This window comes from Siniperca chuatsi, linkage group LG17 (assembly GCF_020085105.1).
Source record: "Siniperca chuatsi isolate FFG_IHB_CAS linkage group LG17, ASM2008510v1, whole genome shotgun sequence".
NCBI lineage: Eukaryota > Metazoa > Chordata > Actinopteri > Centrarchiformes > Sinipercidae > Siniperca > Siniperca chuatsi.
Window position 1 is genome coordinate 25,115,675 of NC_058058.1, and position 8,309 is coordinate 25,123,983.

An 8,309-nucleotide genomic window follows, 5' to 3' on the forward strand; every position below is an offset into this window, starting at 1 on the left:
CCAATCTCATGTTTATATGTTAAAGCAACTACAAGGAACTTTCATTTTGTGTTGATTCTGGTGGCCCCTGTGGACAAAAGCGGTAGTATTTCCACCGCCTCGTGTCGTCTTGATCTGGCTAGTGCTTGCATTTGGAAACGAGTGAAAGAAAGACGCAACTTATTTTTAATACTGTTTTTCTTTTTTAAACACAGCTGTTTGCATGATGCATAACGATAAGGCAATATATCTATTTGTGGCTATGTAAGATTAATAACTGTAATATGACGATGGTGAAACAAAGTAAACTTTGTTTTAGTACCGTTCATACACCTAGGTTACATGTAAGCCTACAACTAACAGATTTGGTTGCTCAGTAATAATATTATTTGTTGAGAAAGCTAAAGTTATCAACATCCCCTAGTAATGTTATGTCTTCATAATAATAAGCCAATAGCAAGATATAGCTCGGTAGCAAGGCAAACATAAAATGTTACGTTATAAGCCAGATGTGTTAGAGTAATATCCACTGTGACCTATACCTCCATTCCACGTCTCGCATTGTATTTCATAAATAAAATAGACATATTACATAATGGAAGAGGGCCAATTCAGGATCGGTTTTGAATCCTTTCAAATCCCGCAATTCTCTCCATTTGTTGAATGACCGACCAAGGTTGACTCGTGTTTTCGCCCGTGCTCCATCACTGTCCCTTTTAGCCTTTTTTTTTGTTCTTTGGTCAGTTCTTTTCTTTTTCTCTTTGCTGATCCTGCCCCAGTATCAGCCATAAACGTCAAACGTTATAACATCAAAAATAAAATTTGCTAAAGAAAAATCTTCTCCTTCTGCCTTTTAACTGGCTAACGTACTACTCACTGCGAAACTTTGCCTGAGAAAATGTAAATAGGCTCTTCCGGTTTGTACAGTAAACCCAAAAAGTTTGCTTCACTATTGTACAGCTCACTGCACATGCGCTATAAAGTTACAAATAATCTACCTGGCCCCACCCACCCACTCGCTCGGCCCGTAGACTTTACATTGGGATGACATCACACATAAAATATCTTTTCTAGGCCTTGGGAATGTTTTGCAAATATAAAACATTCATGGTTTAATAATTCATAATACAAAGTGTAATGATTGGCCTTGTTTGTTCAAGGAGTCCTGTCAACAGTCCTCCAAACTGACTAAAGTCAAAGGTCAGGGCTCAATGCTGTTCCTATTGTACCCCACCTGACCTTTGAGCACTTATGAAATATTGAAGTGCTCGGAAGAGAAATACCAATGGAGAGATATAGGAGGCTTTCATATCCATGGTTTATTAATTCATAACAATGTGTAATGATTGACCTTGTTTCTTCAAGGAGTCCTGCCAACAGTTTTACAGACATTTCTGTATAATGAAAAGAAATCAGAAAAGAAAACACTACCAAAGTTTTCTAGTGTGGCGTCTTCTTTGCCTCATTGTGGTGCGCCAAGCCAAAACAGGTTCATTACTACCCACTGAGGCCGGAGGGCAACTATGGTTGCCACAAGAGGCAACAATGAGCTCATTTCAAAACAAATTTGAACAAGCAATGCAAAGTTGAGATTTATGCTGTATCTGGAGCATTACAAACAGTGTTTTTCAGTTTTACAAGAGAAAGGCTTCAAAGATCAGGACTGACTGGTTTCTTTGGCAAAAGTATGTCTGGAGAACTTCCCCACCTGCAATAAAGAGCAATGAACAGCCACTGACCTAAGCTCTTCAAAATTACGTATCTGGGACTGTCTCCCATTCAGTGGATGAGACAGTCCCGAACGGGGCTAAACCTGGCTCAACTTTTGTTCCACCACAATGGGGCGTCATCCGGCAACATCCTGCATTGGCCAATCAATAGATGCAAGCGCACGTCTGGTATATTAGTTTGTAATGTGAAACAGTTTGGAGGCCCTTGGATCAAACAAGCCCACTGTTCCTCCTCATCTTTGTGCACTGTATACATTATTCCTGCAATATTTCATGGTCCCATGTTTGCTGTATGGTGATTGGATTTAACACAAATTAATTTAGAAATATGCACCATGTAAGCTCAACATCAGATGAAATAATGAAGGTCTAGAAAAAAAATAGATTTTGACTCAGGGCCTCAAGACCTGGTCAAAAAGCAGGACCCATCTTAAGACCCTTATCAAGTCAGCTGATATTGTGCTTCAGTACATATTCCCATACTCCCAAGGTTACAATTAGTCAAATTACCACAAACATGGCCCTTACCCACTTTGCCTACAGTGGTATGCAAAAAAAACCCAAGAAATCAGGAAGGGTGCAAACACTTTTTCATGTTTGTTACACTTAAATGTTTCAGATCATCAAACAAATTTAAATAGTATGCAAAAATAACACAAGTAAACACAAAATGCAGTTTTTAAATGAAGGTTGTTATTATTAAGGGAAAACAAAATCCAAACCTACATGTCCCTTTGTGAAATAGTGATTGCCCCCTAAACCTAATAACTGGTTGGGCCACCCTTAGCAGTAACAACTGCAATCAAGCGTTTGCGATAACTTGCAATGAGTCTTTTACAGCGCTGTGGAGGACTTTTGGCCCACTCATCTTTGCTGAATTGTTGTAATTCAGCCACATTGGAGGGTTTTTGAGCATGAACTGCATTTTTAAGGTCATGCTACAGCATCTCAAGAGGATTCAGGTCAGGACTTTGACTAGGCCACTCCAAAGTCCCATGATGCACCCCTCTCCTCCTCTCCCTCTCCATCTGTATGCATTCTTATCTCATTAATGCATGTTACTAACTCAACATCTTCTCTGTCCCGTAGTTCTGTGCTTTCTCGTCTCTCTTCTCTCTAATTCTGTCGCTTTCAGCAAGTATTTCTGCCTCCGGAGCTGCAGAGACTGGATCTGTAGTTGTGGGCCACCTGCTGCCCCCATGCTCCTGCTTGAAAACTGCTACTACAGTTGTTGTTATTGGCCTTGTTACTATTATTGTCATTATTATTCTTATCACTATCATTCCTATTATTATTACTTCATTAATATTAATATTACCACTACCATTACATTATTGTTATTTTAAAATTCTAGGTGGAATTTGCATTGTGCCCCTGCCCCCTCTCTCAGCCCAACACGGCAACAGCGGATGGCCGCCCACCATTGAGTCTGGTTCTGCCTGTTAAAAGGAAGTTTTTTCTTGCCAGTGTTGCCAAATGCTTGCTCATGGTGGGAATTGTTTGGTCTCTGTAAATAATATTATAAAGAGTATGGTCTAGACCTGCTCTATAGGAAAAAGTGCAATGAGATAACTTCTGTTATGAATTGGCGCTATATAAATAAAACTGAATTTAATTGAATTGAATTTAGATCCTGCAGCTAGTGGACAAACATAGATGTAACCTTAATGGATAACCTTTCATGGATTCATTCTAATCATGCTCTGACATTATTTGTTCAAAGTTCTCACAATGCCTTTCTGTTTTGATGCCTTTTAACTAGTGCATGAAGCCAAATTTGACCAATTCCTGGTTCTGAAACCTTTGTTTCATGTCCTGTATACACCAAGCTTGAGCCTCTTGCTCTCTTTCACTTGATGAATAATTGTACTGTCCCGACTAAATTTATACCATACCATGATGTAAAGCCGGACCCAGATGATGAATTACTGTACTGGGGAATGTCTTTCCAGACCCATTTTTAGAGATGACGTTTTAGTAACTCTTCTGGATGTCACATTCAGCTAATGGATAAATCAATTATTCATCCATTTTTTAATTTGAAATAATCTGACATAGATAAATGAGTTGCGACAAGCTTTTTTTTTTTGTGGGTTATAAAGGAAAGCCCGGCATCTTCATCCAGTATTTTGGCCTCAGGACTTATACATCACTCTGTCCAACTCTGGTTTCTTACCCTGATGCACAGTATGTGTGTTGGTGTTTTTCAGCAGTGTCTTACTCTCAGTTGTGCATCATTGAGCATCGAGAGCTAACACCATTGTTTTGTTGTATATCGAGTTATAAATTATAACCACTGTACCATTACATGGACAGGATTCTTACCTTTACATAGTATTACAAGTGAATTGACATATATGCCAAAAAATGTTACAGCATTAAATGTACAGACTCAAGGATGAGAATTTTGCAGCAGCACTGCATAGTGATTCCTGCCTTCTCCCCTGCCCTGTGTACTAAGTGTACTAAGTGTGCCCATTCCACCACCCCATATCAATAGTGCCTTTTGCTGGGCAGGAACTATTGATTCCTATTGCTGTAATGATGATGACTTTGGTTCCTGTTATTCCTTCTTCTTCTCTTTTTGTCTTTTTTACATTCCTGCCTCCTAATTAGGAGATATCCAAGCTGAATTATGATCACCATGGCAACAGAGTCAGCATGCATTCCCTTTGATATCACCCTGTCCCACATGGAGCACAGCTTATCACCAGGTTCTAAAATTAGACATCTTCTCTCTCTCTCTGGCACATACTGGATGGCCTTCATTCCTCTGCTATGACCATTATCGAGGTCCAGTGTTAGCCTTTTGTTCAATTATAGAATTTCTGGACTTGACCCAGGATGTTACAGTAATACTCTTTGTTAAACACATTATTATCAAAACAGTTCCAGGCAGGGTAACACAAGGGATAGGACCTAGACTAAATAATCAGGTGAGGGGAGATAACAATTCGCAGGAACTAATTAAGGCAGGGCAAACAATCAAAACTGGAGAGAAACACACAATGACAGGAAGTGAAGTTACTGACACGAGACGAGAAATACAAAAACATCGACAGAAAAACATGAAACAAAGGAGAACTAAGGAGCAGAGCAGGACATGACAATTATAATGCAATTGAATTTATACACATCCTGTTACTTAAAGCAACCCCCAGGTTGGGACACCCCAAAGGGTCTCCAGGTAAACCTGAGGTTGTGAAAAGATTAATAAAAAAGTTTTTCATATTTTCTTCAGTGCTCTAACAATGATTCATATCACATGTTGCTTGAAGTGCTCACAAGTGTAACCGTTGACAAAGAGTCACAAGCTGAGTTTGCTTTGTTTTAAAGGGTCACACACCAAAAAGGTTGGGAACCATTTCCTTAGACTATAACAGTGGTTTTGGATGTTTCAGTTGATTCATTACCAACCACATATAGTTTACACTGCTGATGACCTTTTCCCAAAGAATCAAACATCATCAGCCTTCATCAGGGTCCGAGGTTGACTCTGGTTTCTTCCTATATAAACTGACTCATTGGGTGTTTAGACAGCAATGGCATTCATGTGTTCATGTTGCTCCAGGTACCGGTGAGTGGATGGTGTATGATCCAGGAAGGCCTATTTGAGTGGTAGATACACGAGTGACGGCTTATCAAACACCCAAATGCTGCACAGCGTTTTATCATACTAGGAGACAGGATTTTACAACTCTGGAAAGTTATCACAGTGACAATCATTTAATCCTCCATTGTGGCAATCACCAGGTGAACAGTAGAAATATGTTATTCATGTTACAATAATAATACATGTAATCTTCCAGAAATGTGTACTTACAGGTATTAGATTTGCCACAGTGCATTGCTGGTCTCCAGACCATCTTAGTGCTGAAACAATTAGGCGATTAATCGATTAGGCCATCAGCAGAAAATTGATTTTTAAATATATTAATCATTTAAGTAATTTGCTAAGCAAAAATGCCAAACACTTTTTTCAGCTTCTTAAATGAGGATTTGCTGCTTTTCTCTGTTTTACATCATTATAAACTACAAACCATGAACCAGGAATTCTGGGGCCCCAAGGGCAGTTGGGAGGTGGCCCTTTTATGTGTACATACAAGCTCTAAATACCTCTAAAGCAGGTATTTAATTTTTTCATATGTTGTCACCACAGCAGCAAGTCATCCAACCTGTACATGGCAGACATCGATGTTAGACTGTCAAGTGACTTGTACACAAAAGGGAGACCACATTCTCCAAAGAGCAGACATTATAACAGGTTGCTCACAAATGCATTTTAAATGCAGCTACAGTTACAAAGATATGTGAAGAATGGTCAGTCCTGTAGTCAGGTGCTATAACAATAAACAGTGGGTCAGTGCAGACAGGAGAGGTCAAGGATGGTGCAAACTGCCACACATGCCACAGTTGTTGCATCAAATTTTCCTTGAAGGTGAATACAGACAAAAGACTTGCTGCTTTTCCAGCGCTGGTATCAGTAGTACTCATGATATCTGCTCTTCAGCTCTTGTTTTGAGTGGAATGTCAGTAGGAGTGGAGGCGTGAAAGCTGATTAACACATATATAATTAACCAGCTTCCTTAACAAAGATAAATGTTTATGATCTCTTCACAAAGCTGGGTAATAATAACTGACTCCAGCCCTGTAATCATCCCTTTTTATTTTTATTAAAACCCATCTCCAATCTTCTCCTCTGGTGAATAATTTTTTCTAAACTGGAGAAGAGTCGACTTATAAAATGCATGCGCGCTTCATAAAAAAATACATCACCTCCTGGTCTCAGTAATTAAGCATCAGAGCTCTTGATACTTTTCCTCATAGAAACATCAAGCTGCTGTGTTCCCAACTTTGAGAAATGTATCGCAGGCCGAGACTTTTTACTATTTATATTATATGTATTTACTATAGCCAGAAATAGCAACCAGAAGTTAAAAGAGACAAAACAGGAAATGGAACAAATGAAAAACTGCTTCGGGTCACTCTCACCACTCTCATAGGCATATGCTGATGATTAGCAGGTAATATATTAACTATGTTCAACGTCTTTTGTTTACACACACAACGTCTGTGTTTACATGGTAATATAAGCTGATTAGCACCAAACACCAACAGGGTTGTCAGCTCGTTTTTATTTGACTGGGTGGGTAAAAATTGTTTTGGGCAGCTTGTGATAATTTGAGCTACTTTTTGTACCATTTGGACCTAGACTGACAGGGCGCTGAGTTCAGTAGGCTTAAATGTTATTTATTACTTAAAGATGTAAAGTTTCCTGCTTCACACATTGCATAATTCCTAATCGTTCCTCCATAAATAACATGTCAATATTTCATTCATTCAGGGTGTTAGGGACTGTGCAGGAAGATACAAGATGCAGGTTTCAAACAAGACTAGGTCGAAACCTAGTATATGGCTGGACCGTGTATGATTAGTGTGCTATATTGTGGCCAAATTATTAGACAGATAGTTAGTGGTAGTGTCTATAATGTGACCAGACAGATCCAGTGGGACATGGACCATATCCTGCTTCGCTCTTATCCCACTAGCAATAGCCTTAGAGGGCGAAGCCCATTCTAAATTGAATGTTAGTTGCTTACCGTAACTCAAGATTCTATGAGTGTAGGCACAGCCTTCTAAGCTGTGGACCTCACTGGTTCCTTTAACTAGCTGAAGAAAAAGCTGTTTTTGGGAGCCGATTGTCTGGTCTAAGCTTAACTTATACCAGGGCTGCCAACTTTTCAATTTAGTAAGGAGTGAGATTCAATATCGGTGAAGTCATCACTGCTTTTGTCCAGAAAACAAACAAACTAGATTTTATTAAACTAGAAAGCCAGCCTAGAAATAGAAGAGAGGAAAAGAGTTCTTAGCTGAACTATTTTCTTTGGATTTGTCATATATTTCTTATTGATTATGTCAGAGGTGCTTTTTTTTTAAGTGTTCTCCTCTGCTCTTGTGTCTTTTTGTTTTATTTTCTGTCTTTGTTTGCTTTTCCCTCCAGTTTTGATTGTTTACCCCGCCCTAATTAGTTGCACCTGTATCTCATTGTCTCCTCTACCTAAGTGTATTTAGTTAGAGTTTTTCCTTTGTTCAGTGTCAGTTCGTCATTGTATCCATGTCTAGCATCCTGGTTTGTCGTTCTACGGATTCATTGTTTCCCTGTACCTTGCCTTTCTGGGGATTTTGCCTGTCCACCGTTGGATTTTGTTTATTTTGTTCAAGCCTGCTTGCCTGCTCCCGGTCTGAATTGTTTTGCCTCTGTCTGTCTGCCTGAAATCCGTGTAAGCCTTTTTTTTTGTGTTTATCATTAAATGGTTGATCTGCACCTGCCCTGCCTACCTGTCTGCAGTTGGGTCCTTTCCCTGCTACAAACTACAACAGATGCATTATTGAAGCATAATGCATTCATTAGACAATGGCCTGTCTAGCCTGTCTGCTGGACTTTAACTAGCCTAAATGATTGGTTGCAACAAAGTTCTCATTTGCATGGTTGTTTAGATGTCAGTAGAATTAAACTGTCAGAACTATCCATCAAAACCATGCAAGATAATGTATTGTCCTAACATAAAGATACAGTTTCAAATTTGTAGTACTCACCTC